Genomic DNA, 21,679 nt, shown 5'->3' with positions numbered 1-21,679 from the left:
GGCCAGAGGGGTGTTGGGCTGGCTCGAATGGTGGAACCAGAAGGAACAGAGGATGTTTCTGGGGACTGTCATGTGACCAGCTGGCTCTGGGCAGGAGAGAGACGACAGCCAGGGAGAATAAGCCTGGAGGGAGGCATCTGGAATAAGGTGATGGATCTGTTCAGTTGACCGTTTGTTCTGACTTCTAGAACCACTGAGTCTGAGGTCTGGGAAGAGCATTCAAATAGGGATGATGAGTTATTTGGAGGGTTGGCCAAGGAGGGGGGACGGTCAGACAGAGGTCAGGAGTCAAGGCAGCCTCAGCACCTGTGCCTGGGCGGGTTCAGTGTTAATAAGTAAGCCCCCATCCTCAAAGTGTGGGACACGGACCGGCGGCAGCAGCTCCCGCAGCTGGTTTGAACCGCAGGCTCCCCGACCCTGCCCGGGACTATCACTCAGGATTAGCATCTAAACAGGGGTGTCCAGTGATCCGTGTGCACACTGGCATTCCAGCAGCCCTGTTCCAGGTGCCGTGATTATTTCCCTCATTCTAGGTTGAGGAAACAGGCTCCCTGGCGGGAGAAGGTGGTGAGGCATTGGCTGGCATGGGGAGGTCAGGTGCTGAACGGCCCGGGGTTAAGGCACTCATGAGGCCTCAGGTTTCCAGCGGGAGCAGGGAACGTATAGTTTTGTGCTGGTGAGTATTTTAATAGTTGGCTCCCGGGAAGAAAATCCCAACTTGCTGCATTGTCAATTTCCATGGTGTAACTACTCCCACCCCTTGTGGGGTTCAGGGTATAAAGGTGAGGTCACTGAACATGAACTTGGGAAGAAATGAGTGTGATTGGCCCTTGTGGGGGAGGAGCTGACCTCAGCATGTGCACGTTTCTTTTCTTGGCCTGAGAAGACCATCAGAGGAAGCAGGACCAACCCCTCTGCCCCCAACCATAACCTCTGTCCACTTCCTCCTCGTCTCTAAGTGTGGACAGGTGGCCAGAAAGACTGACAGACAGATGATGCTATGCTTCTGCATGTTGTTGGCCATAGGTGTTGTATGAACATGTGTCCCCTCCTTGGGGACAGCATTCATGATGTGGCCTCTGTCCCTGATCCTAGCTGAATGTCACCCCCCACCAGCGTGCCTTCCAGCAAGTTCTTTCCCTGGGAACGTGGAGCCAGGGCAGTGATCAGTGGCCAGGTGTGCCTGGTTTCCTCCTGATTTCTTCTGAGACCCAGGTTTCTACATGGGAGCAACCTAGCAAACAGCCTCATGCCCACAGGAGCCTGTCTCCCATGCCTTCTGGACCCCCTGGTCTGGGCTGCCGCCCTCTCTCCTGAAAAGCTGCACAGAATGGGGAGCCCGGGCAGAGCGTCCCAAGCTCTGGGTTCCACTTTTATCATTGCTGCTGCTCTGCAGTGACCCTGGGAACTGTTCTGTGCCATTTCCACACTTGGGTAGGATGCTTTTGTGTTCACAGGGCTCTTGGACAAACATTGTCTCATATCCTGACAGTCCTGTGGACAGGTGCTGGGTAGCTGAGGGCGCAGGGGTTCCGTGGCACTGAGGGAATTACCCAAGGTCGACCAGCTGGACAGAACAGAGCGGCTCACTGTAGGGTTTTGGGACTCCCCTTCCTGTAGGCTCCCTTCTCTCCCAGGGCCGCCTCTGCCCACCTGGAAGTGAGTCAGGGGACTCCATTCTCTCTGAAGTCCCTTCCAGCTCCAATAGCCCAGATATTGGAAAGGTCGGGGGGCAGGGAGAAATGCCAGGGACTCTTTAATTATTAATTTTTGTAGACAAACCTGGAAACTCTGCAGAGTGACCCAGGTGAACGTGAATGTGTGGGTGGGAAGAGGTGAGTGCGTGCGTGTACTGAGGGTAGGTAGGTGTGGACGTGTCTGGGTGTGTGAACTGCATGGGCGTGCCACTGGGTGTTGGATGCTGTGAGCCCAGGGACTTGTGGCACGGGAATGAGTGTGCAGGTGTGTCACAGAGAGTATGAATGAGTGTGTATATGTGAGTGTGTATTGGGGGTGAGAGGCATAGCAGGTGGATGTCTGTCTGTCTGTCTGTCTGTCCATCTCTCCTAGGACTCCTAACTCTTCCTTGCCACATTCTAGTGCCTGTGGCCGGCCACTCCACAAAGGATTTGTTGGGGTTTTAGAGCTGAACCAGACCCTGGCTGCCCCCTCACTGAGGGCCAGGACCCCCTCCCAGCCCTTTCCAGTAGGCTGGTACCCACAACGGGTGTTGGATTAGTGGATGAGTGAGACAATGGGCACATATGGTCCCAAGTGCCGGGTGCAGCCCAGGGCCCCTTACTCAGCGCCACTAGGATTAGACCTAATGAATTGGAAGGAGTTAACAATGCTTCGGGGCCCAGCAGAGGCCCAGGAGGCCTGCTCAGGCCCTGCGCTGTGGCCGCCTTTCACCACTGAGGTGTAATCCGCTTTGAAATCAAAGGTGGTACAAAGTATGAATTTAAATTTGACATTTACAGCTCCGGTGAGGTGACGTATTCTGGAAAGGTCTCTTCTTCTTTAAGGGGGCTGGGGTGGGGAGAGAGGAGGAAGGGAGTGGAGGAGAGTGAAGCCATCTGTCCTAGCCTGGCTCAGTCCCGGCCAACTTTGCCCCATGCCTTGGGCCAGGGGAAGGTAGCGGGGGGGGGGGGGGGGGGGGAGAGGGGGGGGACTTGGGGGCAGCTGGCAAAGAAGTAGGGGAGAGTACAGTTCATTCTCCTGCCCTCATTCAGAGGGTCCGCCCAGTGCAAGGCTCCCTTGGTCTTAGAGCAGTCCCGAGAAGACAGCTAAAACAATTCTTGTCACAGAGGCACTTGACCTGATTTGTTGTTCTGTTGGACTTTTTAAAAGTTTTTAAAAAATTGTGGTAAAATACAAAACATAAATTTTGTCGTGGTAACCGTTTTTGAAGTGCCCATGTCATTGGCATGAAGGTCATAAAATCGTATGCCCATCACCACTCTCTCTACTGGTACTTCCCCCAGAGCAGAAAGGCTGCACCCTCTAAGCAGTAACTTCCCCTTTCCCACTCCTCACAGCCCCTGGGAACCTCAGCTCTACCCCCTGTCTCTATGCATTTGCCTGTCCTAGATATTTCAGGTAAGTGGAGTTGGACAATAGTTACCCTTTTGGTGTCTGGTCTCTTTTGCTTACCGCCATGTCTTCAGGATTCATCTGTGTTGTTGCCTGAGTCCTAACTTTGTTTCTTTCCATGACTGAATAACATTCCCTTGTATGTCCACACCACACCATGCCGTGTTTATCTGGTCATCTCTTGGTGGACTCTCGATTGTTTCCATCTTCCCGGCTAGTGTGAATGATGCTGTAGTGAACACCGGCGTATAACTCTCTGTTTGAGTCCATTTGTAACCCTTTGGAGTACATACCTAGGGGTGGCATTGCTGGGTCATATGGCAATTTTATGTTTAACTTTTTGAAGGAGCTCCGAACTGATTTCCATAGAGGCGGTACCATTTTGGTTCCTACCAGCAAAGCACAAGGGTTCCAGTCATCCTTGCCAATATTTATTTTGGGGTTTTGTTTTGTTGTTGTTGTTTTTAATTATAGCCCATCTTACCCAGGGTGAAATGGTATCTCCTTTTCCCTGATGATTAATGATGTTGCAAATCTTTTCTTGTGCTTGTTTGCCACTTGTATGTCTTCTTTGGAATCTGGTCCCATTTTACAGATAAGGAAGCTGAGGCCCTAAACTCCTGGTGTGGTGTGGCATTCTAGACCCTCGCCCCTTCAGGCTCTCTTCCCTCATACCCCTCCCCTGCATCCACAAGGGACCCCCAAGTTCCTCAGACACCTCTGGAACTCTGCTGAGCTCTGGGCCAGACAGAAGGAGAAAGGGGAGACGTCTGCCGTGTGCTGGCACTGGGCTGGACCTTTCCCTCTGGAGAGGTCCCCTTCCCTCCACGCCCCACCATGGTGACTTCCTACTCATTCTTCCAATCCAGGTCAGACAGCATCTCCTCTGGGCAGAACCATCCTCCTCCTCTGGGTTCCCAGAGAACCCGTCCATGTTCCAACAGTGAGCTCCTAATGGCAGAAGATAAGTGTGGGGTTAGATCCATTTTCAGGGATCTGCCCCAAGAACAAGATCCATGCCATCTCCCGTGGGGCCCTCCTCATGGAGCCCTGGGTCAGGTAAGAGTTCCGTGTGCTTCTCTCCTACTACACCACATCTCAATTAGCATTTGTTTGGGATAGGAAGAGGTAACAGGAGAACACCCATTCTTCCTAACATTTATTGAGCATGTCTGCCAATATGCCAAATTCTAAGCCAGACCACACTAAACCCTTATATAATTTGTCTCGACTTCACAACAACCCCATGAGGTGGGTACTTTTATTCTGTCCTTCCTACAGAAAGATTCACGTCCTCACAGGAGGGCTCAAGGGGGTCTGTTTCCTATTGTCCTTATGTCTTTGATGGCCAGCTTCTGCCCCTGCCACCAGCCTTCCCTACTCTGGCCCAGGCCTTCTGGCTCCTCCTCCCATTTCATCCCATGCCCTGGATTTGGATGGAGGTGATCATCGAGCTTGGTGATGAGAAAAAACTGTCTGTGCCTTTATCCACATGTAGGCCTTAGGGCTTCCCAAGCTTGCCCATAGGGGTCAGCTCTTTTCGACAAATAAGGTGGGTGTTATTCTCTGTTGTTACAGATGAGGAAATTGAGGCACAGAGAAATGAAGTAACTGGTCTGGTATTGCCAAGATAGTGGGGATGGAGCCTGGCCTCCATTTTCAGATCTTTTGTTCTCAAATCCAGAGCTCTTTCTCTAACCAAATTGCTTCTTTAGATCCAAGAACTGGTTTCATCAACCTGTAACTGACATTTTAAAACACAGCCTCAGCCTTAGCTTTCCTCCAGCCCTCAATTTTCCCATCCCTAAAATGGGCATGATAAAACCTACCTCTCACATCTGTTGGGAGAGGTTATAACGAACGAACAGCATCTCGCATGATGCCTGGCCTGTCGTAGGTGCTCCATGATGACTTTCCCTTCACTCTTTGGGCACATAGCACCCTTTTCTTGGGGGGGTATGCTGTGGTGGGAAATGAGAATTTCTGAGTTGGGGGGTAGTCGACTGTGTTTGAAGTGACAGTGACAGATGGGTGTGGTGGCTCTCCCAGGCGCCCGGCCAGCCCTGCGGTGCGTGTCCGCCAGTCCCCGGACATTTCCTCCCTCCTCCTGGCCACGATGAGGTGTCATTTGCCGCCTGTCCCTTCTCGTCATCGATTTCCAAGTCGTTAATTAACGGGGCTTGTCAGCTGGGAAGATGAATTCTGTCCTCGGCTCTCGGGGCCTTTTGTTTTGGGATTGTAAATGTTATAGATCTCCCATGATGGAAGGCCATGGGGTCAGGGGGCGCTGGGCTGCCCAGTGGGGGTGGCAGGCCGGGAGAGGAGGCTGTGGACCTGGCAGGACTCTGCTGGCCTCGGACAGGCCCCGCAGTGGCCCCTCACAGTGGCCTCTATGGTTTGGCTCCCTGGGGTTGGGGTGGGAGGAATAGGGGAGTTTTTCCATTGTCCAAAACTTGATTCCAGGAGAAGCTATCCTGTGCCAAATAGTGTAAATTTGGCTGTGCTCAGGATGGGGATTGACTGGAGGGGGATATAGAACCTACTCAGTCTGACGGGGGAGACAGCGTTATCCTCCGGGCATAGCTAGTCTGATGGGGGAGACATATTGTTGTCTTTGGGGGAATATCCAGTCTGATGAGGGCGCTCTGGCTTCAGAAGACCCTCAGTCTGATGGGAGGGAGACGCAATTCCTATCCTAGTCCCCTATAGCTCTACCTTAGGAATGATTCTGATGGAAGAAACACAGACCCTGCCCTGGGGGAGTTTAAGGCTTGAAAAAAAAATATTTGCAGACAAAGAGCTACTCAGAGCTTGGCTCATCTGGGTTTGGATCATGTTTTCCGTATCCTGAGGCAAACCACTCACGCAGGCAGGCCTCCTGCCTTCCTTGTGACGTCTCAGGGCAAGCGAACAGTTTCGCAAACTGCTACACTGAATTCCAAGTGGGCAAAAATGATGCCCAGGAATATAGGCTTATATCAAAATAAAAGTTGCACATTTGGTTTTTGATGATAAGAGCCCTGGGATTTGTGTTTTAGGAAGAGCTTATCGACTACTGACCCACAGCCACAGAGCTGCACACACATTGAGGAGAATTGGCTTCTCTTACAAGGAGAGGCTAAGGACAGGGGATGTCATGGGGGGCCGCTCTACCCTGGGGCTCACCAGGACTGATGGACTCTGGACCGGAGCTCAGACTTGGTCCTTGGAAGACCCAGTTTGAGGCCCAAGATTGCTTCTGTCTTTCTGTGTGGCCTTGGGGAATATTCTCCTGTCTCTGGGCCTCTGCTTCCTACAAGAGGAAGCATGCAAAGGTGTTATGCACTCTGATGCAGAGGGTGGTCGGTGGAACTCGGGCTTCTGGCCCTGGTCTTACTTTGGCCAAGCAGTCAACCCTTTTGAACTTCTTTCCTTATCTGTTGACTGGAGAATGGCTCACAATTCTTAGGATGGCTGTGATGGCTAAAAGCAGCTGTTATGACCGTGCTTGGCTCAGTAAGGTAGCTGAAGTCCTTACCTGCCCAGCAGACTCGAGAGATGGGATCAGGTGCTGCTTTCAGCCCCCTGAGCCTGTGTGCAGACTGCAGTGGTTGCCCCTCCTCCTTCTGATCCCTGGGACCCTGCCAGAGGGGATGCCCCCAATATCCACCTGCTTCAGGGCGTGGGCAGAGGAGTTTCACCAACCTAGATGTTTTGGAAGCTCCCGGCTCCAGGGTTCCTGCTAGAGCTGGAGGAAATGCAGCCTGGTTGGGGCAGCCCTGCCTGGGAGGGATAAGGGTGGGCACAAGAAGCCCCAGATGATGACTTCAGCCTCTGGGTGACGTTGAGAGGGAGCCAGAAGGGGAAGTCCTACTGGTGTGGGCTTCCAAGAGCCTGTGCCCTTATGCGGAGGGGAGAGGGGCCCTTTTGCCTTGGTGACAGCCCTGGGTGTGAAGGGGACACATAAACAGCTGCTGCCCACCCCCTCTATCTTACACACAGGTCCAAGACAGCAACCCCACGCTCAGCTTCCCCCCCAGAACTGGGGAAGAGGACGAGGCAGCATAACATGACTTGGGGGCGGGGCTGTTGCTTGGGGAGCCAGATCAATGAATGCTCTCCCAGGGCACGAGGTAGATCTGGGATGAGAGGCTGTGAGCCTTCCCCATTTCAGAGTGATCCCCCAACAGTCCCTTTGGACAGATGGAAAGCTAGAAGTCAGTAGCAGTGGCTGTGGAATGAGCCTCTGTGGGATGTGATGCTCCCTGGCTTCCCAGGGAGCCTTATGGGGTGGGCAAGGTGACGGGGACCCCAGCTGGGCAGCCAGAGAGCCATGCCCCGGGGAGGGTGTTGGTGGAGGGCTAGGGTCCCTGCCCCAGCCTCCGGGTGAGTGCAGCCCTCTGCCTGGGCTGCAGGTGTTTGCTTCCATCCTGCAAGGCAGCTCCTGAGGCTTGAGCTTCTCTCCATCTGTAAATCAAGAGCTAAGGGGCTGGAATCTGGGAGGAGGAGCCGGGCGGGGCGCTGCTGGGGAAATTTACAGCGGTGACTTTCTCCTCCACGTTGGGAGCTGAGGGGGCTGCCGAGTTGCTGCTCTGGCTCCTTATAAATATCCCCAGTGTCCCCTAGCCTGTGCTCCATTTGCCACACATGGGCAGGGGTGAGGCTCGTGCCGGGAGGATGGAAGGGGTGGAGGCTGGTGCTGGGAAGATGGAAGGTAGACTTCAATGGGAACTTCCTAGACCCTGGGAGGGTTGGAGTACACAGAAATGGGTGACTGCTGGAAGCTGCGGTGTGTGGAGGCTGGGGGATGGATGGGATGGCCCATCCATCCAATAAAATATTTTATGGGTGCCTAGTATGTGCTTGGCTCTGTCTGCCAGGTGCAGCGGAGCATGACAGACCTGAGCTAGAGCCCATGGGTGAAATGACCTGTCATTGAATAACCCCAAAAGCATATCCTCCTGGGGGTGGCAGGCCTGCCTGCCGATTCCTTATGGATGGAGAGAATCCGAGGGAATCCCTGCCTTCTCGTGTCTGGGCCAGGCCTGAAGCCCTGGGAGCCTCCTTCTCTGTCCATGCTGACCTCCAATCAAGGTCTTAATTACAGCTGCCCTCTCTGCTCTGGCCTCTAGTGGTGACATCTTCATATGGCCCCGGGACTATCCAGTTGGCTCATCATTCCTCCCAGTCTCTTCCAAACAAGGCTCATGGATCCCAACCTTCCATGGGGGTCAAGACTGGCCCTAGCCAGGCTGGGCTGTGGGGCTAGCCCTGCCCCTCTCCCTCCCACCCCTACTTTTTCAAAATGCCCAGAGTTGCAGGACTCAGGAAAAAGACACTTCTTGAGCAAGGGAGGTGAGAGCCTAAGGGAAAGGGAAATCAGGAAGTATGCTAGAACTAGAGACAGCCTGGGGAGGAAATGAGCACCCTGATTCTTGGCTTTGGTGACCTTTCCACTACCTAACGTGGAGGAGGTCACAGCCTCAGTTCCTCATTTGTAAAATGGGGTTAAACACACCCAACATAGTCATGAGAATTAAGTAGGAAGGGTGAATTTGTAAACTGAAGGGGGTACATAGGAGACAAGATTAATAAAAACAGACTTGAGCATGTACCTATGCTGAGCCAGACATCGCTTTGCTCAGTTCTCACTGGAACCCAGTGGGGCAGACGTCCTTATTTTAGCATTTTGTAGGCAAGGAAGCCTCGGTTCAGAGAAGTCCAGCAACTTGCCAGTCTCGTGAGGACTGCAGAGGGAGGGCGGGGCCTCACACATTGGCTTGCGGGGCCTCACACATTGGCTTCCAATGCCTCAAACCTCTGTCAGGCAGTGGGTGGGCAGGTGGGGTGCCCTGATCTCACCTGAGCCATGTCTGCCAAGGAAGGAAAGAACTTTTTCGGAAGTATTCTACCTACTTCTACTAGCTAATGCACGCACCAAGTACAGAATTCACAAGCGCGAGTGGGCGAGAATAGGGAGGAAATCTTTTGCCTACCCGTGCACCCAACCCCACTGTTGCCCTCCTTGGAGACGATCATTACTGCTTGTTTTATCGCATTCCCTTCCAGAAAAAGCTTATCTGTGTATTTTAGGCATGTATGTGTTTATGTGAAGATTTACATGTATTTACATAAGTTAAATTTTTTGCAAAAAGAGACATACGCCAGGGGCAACTTATTTCTAGGAAGTGCTTCCTAATGGTCAGAGCTGAGTGCCCTTGTACCAGGGGTGTTTGGGCAGATGCTGGGTGACTGCCTGGAGTGTTGCAGATGGGGCTGGTCTGTGCTTTTGTCCTGAATCTTCCGTGTCCCCACATTCTGCAGCAGTGGACATGAGGTGCGGGGAGGTGAAGGGACCTGATTTGTCTGTGGAAAAACTGATGAAGACCAGGTGGATGAAAATGATGCTGGGGCCAAGGCCAGGGGGTGATGCCCAGTGGTGCTTGGGTCTAAAATCGAGGCAGGCTGGGAAGGTCCAGCACACCTTGGAGATGATGAGGGAGGAGGGCAGCATATGTGTCCCCCCCGCACCCCCCAAACCCACAGCTCTCATGTTTGTTTGTAAAGGCTCAGGCAGGAATCTGCCCTTGTGATCCTAAAGCTTCGGGTTGCAGGGCTCAGATCTCCCCTGGGGACAGAGTGGGGGCAACTGGCGTCTGACCCCCTAAAACCAGTGTCTCCATTGATCACCCGGGCAGATATGGGGCAGGTCACCCTCTGACCTTAGGCCTTGGGAGTCTCGGTGGGGAGGGGCTGATAGTGCTACAGCTAGGGAATCCTGTCTCCAGAACAGGAAGACCTCAAAAGCATGTCTTGCCCATTCTTTACCAAACTTTGGTTGTTTGCATTTCCCTTTCATAATGTTGGCCATTTCTGAGTTTCCTCTGTATTTGTAACCTTAAAATGCATACATCTAAAGTGCATACCTTGATTGGTTTTCACATATGTCTTTGCCCTGTCCCCACATGGAACATTTCCAGAACCCAGGAGGCTCCTCCTTACCCCCATCCAAGTCAGTACCTTCCAGAAGTAATCGTAGATCAGTTTTGTCTGTTTTGAACTTCATGTGAATGGACTTGTCCCCTAGGCCCTCTTCTTTGTCTTGCTCCCTTCACTCAGCGTCTTACTTGTGCGTCCCATTTGTGTCGTTGGGTGAACCGATAGTCAGCCTTTTTTACATGCCGTGTATGTTCAGTTGTATTAATATACCACAATGTATTCATCTAGTCTCCTGGTGATAGACATTTGAGTTTTTCCTGATTTGGGGCTATTAAATAGAGTACTGCTGTGAACAGTCCTGAACGGGTCTTTTGGTGGACACAGGAACATGTTTCTGTTGGGCATAGCCCTGGGGAGAAGATGCTGGATCGTGGGGTTTCACCCTCTATTACTGAGTATATACAGTATTCTTAATGGACCTGCTGGTTTTATTTATCTATTTATTTATTTATTTATTTATTAGATTTATTATGTATTTGAGAGAGTGTGTGAGTGAGTGGGGGAGGAGCAGAGGGAGAGGGAGAAGCAGACTCCCTGCTGAGCGGTGAGCCTGACACAGGGCTTAATCCCAGGACCCCAGGATCATAACCTAAGCTGAAATCAGGAGTCAGTCACTTAACAGACTGAACCACCCAGGTGCCCCTGGACCCACTTTTATGTAAAATTTCACCTGCAAAAAACTTACAACTTACAAGTGAGTATCTGTCTCACTCAGATGAACTTTTCACAAAGTGAACACACCTGTGTGACCAGTACCCAGAATGAGAAACAAAACATCATCAGAACCTGGAAGCCCCCCTGGACTCCTTTATAGTCTGTCTCAAACCCCCTCCACGGGGAACAGCTCTCCTGACTCCTAACACCATAGATCAGTTCGGTAAACTTTTTAAAAATGGAGTCACACGGGATCAACTCTTTGGTATTGGCTTCCTGCACTCAACGTGATGTTTGTGAGAATCGTTCAGGTTGTAAGTAACATTACTTTGCTGTTTCTCATTGCTGGATGCTATCCCATTGCGTGGCTACATCACAATGACTTTATCCACTCTTCCCTGGGTGGACATTCAGCTATTACTAGCAGCAGTACTCCGAAGGGTCTTGGGTAGGTCTTGAGTATACACATGACCCTGTTTCTAAAAGTGGAATTGCTAGTGGACAAATTTCTTAGTCTTAAAAACATGAAATTTACTTAGTTTCAAATTCATAGACTTTATTCTTTAAGAGAAATCTTAAGTTTACAGAAGAGTTGAGTAGAAAGTGCAAAGGGCTCCCACATGTACCCTTTCCCTCTGCCCATGGTTTTCCCTGGTTATTAATAACACCTTGCGCTGCTGTGGCCCATCTATGGTAATTGGTCAGCCAGTACTGATGTGCTGTTATTAACTGAAGCCCACGGTTCATATTAGGATTCTCTATTTGTGCTGTATAGTTCTGTGGGTTTTGCCAAATGCGTAATCTCATCTCTTCACCTTTTACAATATGACATGGAATTGTTTTGCTGCCCTAAAGATTCTCTGTCCTTCTCTATTTATCCCTCTTTCCCCCCAACCCCTGGCAACCATTGATCTTTTTACTGTCTTTATAGTTGCATCTTTTCCAAACTGTTGTATCATTTGTATCATGCAGCGTTTAGACTGGCTTCTTTCACATAGCAACATGCGTACACTGGCTCTGTCTTTTCATGGCTCGAGAGCTCATTTCTTTTTAGCACTGAATAATATTCCATTGTCCGGATGAGCCACAGTTTGTTTATCCAGTTATCCTTTGAAAGGCATCTGGTTGCTTCCAAGTTCTGTCAATTACGAGTAAAGCTGCTGTATACATTCATGTGGGGGTTCTTGTGTGGACATGTTTCCAACTCACTTGGGTTAATTCCAAGGAGTATGATTGCTGGATTATATGTTAAGGATATGTTTAGCTTTGGAAAAACCTGCCCAACTCGTCTTCCAAAGTGGCTGTACCGTTTTGCATTCCCACCAGCTGTGTATGAGAGTTCCTGTTGCTCCACACTGGTTGTTATTAATATTTTGGATTTTAGCCATTCTACTAGGTCATTAATGGCATCTCCTTGTTTTTTGTTTTTTTTTTTTTTAAGATTTTTTTATTTATTTATTTGACAGAGAGAGATCACAAGTAGACAGAGAGGCAGGCAGAGAGAGAGAGGGAAGCAGGCTCGCCGCTGAGCAGAGAGCCCGACGCGGGACTCGATCCCAGGACCCTGAGATCATGACCTGAGCTGAAGGCAGCGACTCAACCCACTGAGCCACCCAGGCGCCCCATCTCCTTGTTTTTAACTTGCAGCCCCCTGATGACATGTGGACCATCTTTTCATATGCTTATGTGCCATCTGTATGTCTTCTCTGATGAGGTGGCCGTTCAAATCTTTTGCCGCTTTTTGCGTTGTTTTCTTGTTGTTGAGACTTCTTTGTATATTTTGGATACGATTCCTTTGTCACATATGTGTTTTACAAATATTTTCTCCCATTCTGTGCTTGTATTTGCATTCTCTTAAAATATATTCATTTCAAAATAAAACTTTATATCCCAGCAGTAATGGGGAAACCAGAATCATTTGCCATGAAAGAAAGGAACCATAAAAATAAATAAAATAGAAAGCCCCACGTTATTCCATTCTAGCGAGTCCTGCTACCTACTCCAGAGCTCTGAGCCTGGGACCTAATATTCCTGTTAAAAAAGGGAGCTAACAGTGGTAGAGAGGTGCACGCTGTTCTAGCACCAAACTGAGACTCTCTCCTGGTCGAAATCAGACAGTCTGAAAACTAATCAAAGGAATAACTTTTTTCCTCTGGGTAAGAAATGTTACTTAATGCTGATCAGTGTATTTCTTAAAATAATCTCTGGGAATCCCTGATACAGTCTACCCCTTTACCCCTGCATCTATGCATCCGGTGCTAAAATCCTTTGATCTTTCACCCTGTGTGTGTGTGAATGGGAAACCCCTCCCTTCCCAGGCAGCCTGTCTCTCTAAAGTCAGCTCTAGTAGGAAGCCCTTTATTGCACCAAGCCAAAATCTCCCTGTAACTTCCCCCACTGGTCTGACCTCTCCGTCTTAGGGATCCCAGGATCAAATCTAATCCTTTTGCCCCAGAGAGCCATTAACCTATCAGAGCCTCAGTTCTTCATCTAAAAACTTGAGGCTGCAGGGAGGGGGATAATACTTTCCAGGGAATTGTTAATGATCAAATGAGATACAGCATATAAAGTGCTCAGCCCTATGCCAGGTCGCCAGGGAGGTGGGAAGAAAGGAGCCCTTCTGGTGATTCTTCTGTGAATTGATTCATAGGAGAAGGTGGGGAGGGGTTGGTATGGTTTGGTCTAGAAATGTCTTAGCATAAGTGAGAGGGGCCAGGATCTGAAAGTCTGGGGAGGCGCTACCAGTGGGAGACTGGGTCTTTGTCCTAATAGAATTATAGAGGTAATCTGACCCAATCTCTTCATTCCCTACAGTTGAAGAATCTGGAGATTAGAGAGGCTGAGATGTTTGTCCAAAATCACATGATGAGAGGCAGAGCAGAATCCTCTGTATAAGAAGGAGCACTGAACTTGGAGTCCTGAATCCTAGTTATGGGCTCTTAAGCTTTGTGGATATTTTACTATGTGATCTGGGATAAGTGTTTTTCTTTCTATGGTCTCAGTTTCCCCACTTATAGAATAAGGCATTGACCTAAATGATTTTTGAGGTTCCTTCTGGCTCTAAAATTCTGTGGCAAGGAATTGGTTTTTGAACTTGAAGGAAGGATGGGATCAATTTATCTGAGAGACAAGGGCATCCAGATGGGGAAAACAGTACAAGCAAAGATTAGGGAATTAACTGCATGGGACATTTGAGGAGATGAGACCCCAAGGCATTTTAAGTATGGTGTCTGACTCCATAAATCCCTTCTCCTTTCTCTGAGCAAAACTTCCCATTTTTACAGCTCTACCTACCTATTTCTACAGCTCTACTTCCTTAAGTAGAGGATAATATTTTTAAACCAAAGGCCATTCTCCTCTTCTTCCAAAGCCATAATATTGCAGCTTGGCACATGGTTACCCAGCTAGGGACCAAATTCCCTAGCCTCCCCTGTAGCTTGGTGTGGTGACATGACAAAGTCCCCACTAACGGAATGGAAATTCAAGGGATATGTTGCTACTTCTGGGCCTGGCCCTTAAAACACTTCATGTGCTCCTCCCACTTTTTCTCCTTCCTGAAAATAGTATGTGGACATGCCTGTGACCCAGCATGATTGTGCAGATAGGGAGATCACCAAGGCCTTGTGAAGAAAACCTTATGGAGGGAGCAGTTTCTCCTCTAGCTCTGTGCATCCCTCCTATTTATTCCATTATATAAGAATGTGGTAACCCTTTCTGTCTTTTTCTTTCCCTTCAAAGATTTTATTTGACAGAGAGAGAGAATGCACACAAGCAGGGGGAGAGGCAAGCAGAGGGAGAAGGAGAAGTAGGCTCTCTGATGAGCAAGGAGCCTGATGTGGGACTCGATCCCAGGACCCTGCGCTGAAGGCAGACGCTTAACTGACTGAGCCACGCAGGTGCCCAAAACTTTCTGTCTTTTATGGCAGCTCAGTCTTATATCAGAACTCACTCAATGTTTCTTAGTGATCAAGGACTGAGGGGAGACCAGGTGACTTCTGAGTGTTGTGTTTGAGAGTTTCTGAGGGCCAGCTTGCTGCTCTCATGAAGAGCTCTGTCGTTTGGCCTTGGAGGATGCTATAAGCCCATTGAAATGAATGGAAAGTCTCTATTAAAAAAAAAAAAAAAAAGGAAAGAAGGAAGGGAGGGAGTTGGGCAAGTCAAACAGGAAGCCAAAGAACTCTAGGGTCACAGAGACCTTAGAGACAGTCTTGTTCACCTGAAGCCCTCCCAGCTGCCTCCTCCTGACCCTTTTCCAGAGGTGGACATCAAGTCTCCTGAAGATACAGTTGGAGCATAACTGAAACATTTGAGAGCAGATGAGGGCGTGTGTGGTGCTGTCCCTGGTGCTGAAACCTCTCCTACTCAAAGTCCTGACTCTTTCTCCCACTCTGGAACACTGATTCCTGTTAATTTTCTTCTAGGAATTCTGAATCAAGGAAGGGAAAAGGGTGTATGTTGGGAGAGTGGCTTATGGGCCAGGAAGGAGGTCCCTGAAAGAGAGGAGCATACGGACAGAGGCTACAGAGAGGCATAGCTGTGACAGACTGTCAGGTCGAAGAAGAAAGAGTTTTATTTTGACATTGTTTTCGAACAACTACAGTTACCTGGAAAGAAACCAGCTGCTACCAACTGTAGCCTAAATATAAAATGACTAAAGAAGAATAAGCACAATGTCTCAGGTGACGCAAAGCTGTGCGTGTGTCAGCATGAGCAAGCTAATTCATGTGGGTATGTGGAACACAGAGGGGAGGGGAGATGAGGTTGAATGTCGTTATTCTTTGTTTTTCTTTTCTTGCCTGATGAAAAATTAGCTATTTTTACACTGTCACAGAGCAATCAAAACTGTGATTATGTTTCACAATTTTGACAGCTAGTTTCATGTACTTTAAGTAGTTCTATTGTGTTTTAGACAATTTGAACAATTGGTTCTTCTCTGGAAAGTTAAGGGAGGACTGCACGTGCCTCCACTTCCTACTAAACCTGTGTGGAGAGCAAGCCATCCAGTTGGCATTTGTTGAGCAATGCGCTAAGTGTTGTGCATATGAACTCATTTATTCCTCGTAATGACTCAGGAAAGTAGGTACCATTAAAGCAGGTGAGGATGCAGAGGGTCAGAGTGGTAGGTACCTGGTCTGAGGTGACTAGCTGGTACACGGCGGGCTGGAATTTGAACCAGGTGGTCTGCCTCATACCCTATATTTTCAGCCCTTGGCTAGTCCAACCCCTGGTATCTTACTTGGCAGTAGCAGAACCATATGAGACTAACTGATTTCCAGAGTAGACCTTTCCTCCCCATCATCTCCATGTAGGTCCATCATAGAACCAGGGCTTATTTGCCAAAGGGAGATGCAATGGTAAGGAGTTTTGCAGATCTGCTCTGTGATTGAGGCACAGGGCTGTTCTTAGTGGAAGACCCGGAGAGGAGAAAGTAGGGTTCTGCTGCGACTTGGGCTCCAGCATCAACCCCTCCACCCCATGCCCCGAGGGAACTCTGGCCAGGGAGGAAGATCCAATTTCCAGACATGGTTGAAACCGGAGCTGGGTTGCCCCCTCCTGCTGGCCTCCTGTGTCCCTCCCCTTTGTGTGCTGATGTGGAATAGGCTGAGAGCACAAGGGGAAGTATTGTTCCTGCCCCCACTTTGTGTGACCTAGCTCCCAGTGGAGCGTGGAGGAGTTTGTGTAACTAAACTGGGGGTTAAGAGCAGGTCAGCGCAGGGCTGCAGCCCAGGCTACTCTCCCAGCAAAGGGAGCCTTAGGCTAAGCCAGGCAGCCCCGTGGGAACAGCAGTGCATACCTGCTGCCCATGCCCTGAAACGGGAGGGCAGCTCAAGCTGCTGGGCGTGAAGGCACAGACCCCAACCCCCCCAGCTTCCCTCCTCCCAGCCTGAGCCTTGGGCACGGAGGCAGATCACAGAAGCTAGAACTGACAGGGAGCCTGGAGACAGGTGGCTTCAGCCCACATTTGACAGGTAGGCAGACTGAGGCTCAGAGAGGAAAGAAGGACAAACACGAATCCTACACTCTATGGAGTGCCATTCATTCCCTCCTTTATTCATTCAACAAACACCTGTGGAATGTTAAGTGTGGACACTATCCTAGGAGGTTTATTAGAGTTCTCATTCAGATGACATCCAGGGGAGGAAACAGAGGCTCAGAGAGGACGTGCGATCTTTCCAAGATCACACTGCTGGTTGGGGACAGGTCTGCTGAGCGCCAGCTCAAGATTCTCACCCATGCCCCAGACACGCGAACGTGCATAGGTGGTGCAGAGGAAGTCAGGGGGAGGAGGGGCCTTAAGAACCTCTCTGATTCATTTTCCTTTTTTCCTGGCTAATATGACAGAGTCAATTCCACTGAACAATTTATTTGGTGTCTACTCTGGGCAAAGTGCTTAATTGATTCTCTTCTCCTGGGAAGATTTCCAGGAACCAACCAACCTCCTGCATTGGGAAGTTAGTCCTGATAAAATCTTCCCTTCTTTAATTTAAGCCATGTTCCCATTTGTCATACACAGGATGTGAACACAGCTTATGTTTCAGGCAGAGTTCTTTCCCATCACAGGATGAGCAAAGGCTGGAATACGATCACGAGTGGGGAACTGCAGAGGCATGGGCACCCCCCAGCTCCTGGTAGATTCAGAGCTCGATGAGGTGGGTGGGATGGATGAAAATGTACACAGAATTCCACATTTAAGCAGAACTTGAAAAGTTTACAGAGAATGTTCATATATATATATACTTTTTTTTCATTCTCTCTTTCGGTCCACAAAGCAATCCTGGAAGACGGGCATTTTATCTCCATTTCATAGACGAAAAGGTGAGGTGCAGAGGGTCTAAGTGGTTGGCTGAGAGCCACAGAGCTCATGAACCACAGGGTTGGACCTGCACCCAGGCCTCTTGACTCCTAGTCCAGGGCTGTTTCTGTGATGCCATGTGACTTAGGTACCTGCATACGGTCCTAATGGGATGTGTAGTGTAAGGATGGTGGCTGGTGTGCGTCTAGGGCATTCTTGCAGAGAATGAAATGCTCATTTGGGCTGGCAGCCCAGTTTCTCCCTCCTCTGGAGGGGGAGTAGAGGTGGAGGAGGGGCCTCTGTCCGGCCAGATGTGTTGGAAGGGAGAGTGAGTTCATGGCTTAGGTTAATGATCCCTGCAGCCCACATCACTGGGTGGTGGGAACAGGTGGCCAAAGCCGGGCTGACCATTTAGGAAATGGGTTGGCTGAGTTCAGAGGCACCGGTTGTCCATTTCCCCTAACCCCAGGAGGTCATATATGGGTTATCTCATCCCACCGTCATCTTAGCTTAACCCCTCATTGGCTTGTGTCTGGACCATTACAACTGCCTTCCCAACTGGTCCCCTGTCTCCAGCCCCATCCAGTCTCAGGCTTCTTCCTTGATACTGGCAGAGTACTGTCTTTACAGCACAGATTTGTTCACGTTACTTCTTTCCAGAGAATCCTTCAATTCCTTCTCCCCGGCAGGTGCAGAGCCCCAAGCAGGCTCTCATCATTTAGCCTTAACCCTTCTAAATTTGATCACAAATCTCCCCTTTTTGCACCTTGTGCCTTCACAGAGGCTTCCTATCCCCACGCCTTTATCTTCGTTGTTCCCTTTACCTGGAATGCCCTCCTGGTCAGTCTCTGGCATTGATCTTGCTCTCTTTTCAACTCACAACTTAGTTTTTCTTTTGTGACACTTACGACCTTCTTACTTCTGTTTCTGTGCATATTGTCTCCTGCCCTGGACCATGAACTCCTCACGAGATACCTCATTTATTCCCTGTGGCCCCTGGCATGGCACTTAATCATGGTAGGGGCTTAGTAGCCTACAACAGGCATGGGCTAGGGGGTGGAGGGTGCTCACAGTGCAGGATTCAGAGCCAACTTTGCCTGAATTCAAATCCTGACTCTGCTAATCATTACCTGTATGACTTTGGGCCAGTTGTTTAACATCTGTGCCTCAGTTTCTTCATCTGTCAAGTGGGGATAATAGTATCTTCCTCATGGGATTCTTTGAGGACTAAATGGGGTGACAGGTGGAAAACATTCAGAGCAATGTCTGGCACATAGTAGTCAATATATTTAGAAATTATAATTTAGTTACATCCATAAGCTAGATGATAGTTTACTGTCAAATGAGAATTTAAAATGGTGAGTGAGAACCCACATTTATTAAGCACCCACTGTGTGCCAGGCAGAGTGCTGGGCATTTCCACATGCTTTTCCCCATTTGGTCCTCACAGGGATCCTGGGAGGAAGGTAGTATTCCCACTTTTTGTTTGAAGAACCTGCGGTTCAGAGACTAAGTGATGGGCGAGTCAGCACTCAGATAGGAAACAGTAGAGCCAAAGTTGAACCCAGAACTCCATGCTCTGACTTTCCTTTTAATTTTTTAAAAGATTTTATTTATTTGAGAGAGAGAGAGAGATACAGAGATGGCGAGAAAGAGCAAGAGCTGGGAGGAGAGGGAGAAGCAGGCTCCCTGCTGAGCACAGAGTTGGAACTGACATTGGGCTCAATCCCAGGACCCTAGGGTCATGACCTGAGACAAAGGCAGACGCTTAACCGACTAAGCCACCCAGGCGCCCCTGACTTTTCTTTCTGTCTAACCCTATTGACTTGGGATTCCCGAGGAAGACCCCTGTGACGTGATCCCTGGAAAGAGGCATAACCCCCTGTTGACCCCCCAAATAGGCATCCTTCCCAGCCCCTTTCCAAGGCCCAGCCCTCCAGAGAGCAATGAGTTGGTGCTGAGGTCAAGGTGGGGTACCAGGGCATGGGGAACTTTCCTGAGTCCCTGTGGACCCTCCCTCCCTCTCTTCTGGTCTCCTCCAGTAGCTGAGCCGGGACTGCCTTCTGGGCTCAGCCTGGTGGGCTCCATCCAATTGCAGATGTCACACATCAGGCCTGGGCTCCCAGGAGGCTGTAGGGTATGGGCAGGGTGCCTCTTCCAGGTAGGCCTTCACAGAGGTGCCGTTGGACCACTTAGCCAGGTCCCAGATGGAGGACAGGAGCTCTTTGGAACCTGACCTACCTGGGCTGGAATCTTGCCTCTGGCACCCGGCAGCTGGTGCTGGGCAGTCTACTTAGGGTCAGAGGGACTCAGTTTCCCCACATTCAAAATGGGGAGAATAATTCTTACTCCCCAGGTTGCTGTGAGCGTTAGTTCAGATGCTAGACTGAAAGCACTGGTACCTGACAAAGGCTAGGCACTTAGGAAACACCGGTTTCCTCCCTCTAGAACTCCGCCAGGACCCTCCTCTGAGGACCTTGTCTGGTATGTTTCAGAAGGAGGTCTGTCTGTAAGGGCCCCTCACCCATTGCATCCAGGGAGCCTGTACTGAGCACCTTCTGTCTGAGAACCTGGTCGCTTTAACGGTTCCCTCCGGGTGGGGAGAGGATTCAGCCTGGCCCTGCCTGGACCACTTTTCTGTCCCCATAGGGTGCCAGTTAACTTCCCCCACAGGTACCCTGGCTGGCTGGGGGAGGGGCTGCCCTGGGCCCAAATCTAGCTTGTCTGTTGACCAAATTCCTGGCATTCTCACCGTGGATCCTAGGAACCGACCTTATCCTTCTTTCTGTGAAACCTCAGCATCTGCCCCCTTCCCCCCAGTCGTGTACCATTTGGAGCCCCATCAGCCAGTTGTTTTCCCAGCTCCATGCTCTAGGGCCCCTGTAGAGATAGCATAGTTATTCACAGAGGGAGCGCTTGAAGCTTGGAGAAGTTAAACAATTGGCCGCCCTACTGGGAAGTGCCAGGACTAGAGCCCCCGTCCCTGGTTTTTCCCCACATCCCATTGCCTCCATGGATGCTGGCCTTGAGAGGAAACACTGCAACCTCATCACCTACTTAATGTGGCCTTTGAAGGACTTTGCTTCTCCTTGCCTAGAACAGACTCCCTTTGATCCATCCCAGAGAGGGGGAAAGAAGAGGTGATGAGTTCCCTGGAGGGAGGTCAAGAGACTCTGAAAACCACAGTGAAAGGAAACGGCCAGGAACGCCGAATGATTAACAGTGCTGGCTTTGCCCTGGACTGGCTCAATGGCCAAACCCCCCTGGTGAACATGGCAGATCCTGGAAGAAAGCTGGCTGCCTGTTGTAGAAGTGGAGGAAGACAGGTTAGGGGATGTTTTTCTGGCTTTAACTTGTGTCGGCTTGCTGGACTCCTTTAGTTGCCTGTGTTAACCCTTCATCACACACCATACATGTGTATTAGGACTCTTGGTTGCAATGACAGGAAACCCTCCTTAAGCTCGCTTCAGAAAATGAGGGGAATTATTGGCTCTCCTAATGGAATAGTGTTCAGGCATAGATGTGACTTCAGGTGCAGTTTGATCCAGGGCCCAAGTGATATCACCAGAGTCCATCTCTCAGTCCAGTTGTCCATGGTTATTTCCATTCTTCAGCTCCATAAGATGGCAGAAATAGCTATTCTGCCCTAGCACAGACACCAGCCCACTACAGTGGAAAGGAGGGCACTTCCCTCTCCCAGAAGCCCCAGCATTTGATTGGTTTTGATTGGTTTATATGCTCACCCTTGAATCAGTCACTGTGGCTGACAGTGGGGAGACAAAGAGTGAATTAATCCAAAGCCCATTCCTGAAGCTGTGGGTGGTACAGTCTCATCAGACCACCCAAGGGAAAGGGAAGGGGTAGTGTCCCAAAGGGAATTTCGGCTTTGGTTGGAGAAGGGGCAGTGAGCTGGGCAGCAATATCCCTCATACCATCTCCTGCAGCAGAGACTAACTGCCCTCCTCAGTCACTCATTGGTTATAGACCACACTAGGCATTACCTTGCCTATCTTTCCTAGGCCAGGTAATATCTTAGTGGAGGCAGCTCTCATTCGCCAGGGGTGCCAGATCTGGGGGCAGCTAAACCTCCTAGCAGCAAAGAGGACTTGGGCAGACCATCCAGTCAGGCTCCTTGCCTTATTCTCTAGACTGGACGCTTTG

The sequence above is a fragment of the Meles meles genome, chromosome 18 (assembly GCF_922984935.1).
Source record: "Meles meles chromosome 18, mMelMel3.1 paternal haplotype, whole genome shotgun sequence".
Classification (NCBI taxonomy): domain Eukaryota; kingdom Metazoa; phylum Chordata; class Mammalia; order Carnivora; family Mustelidae; genus Meles; species Meles meles.
Note: the sequence above shows the minus strand (reverse complement) of the source record.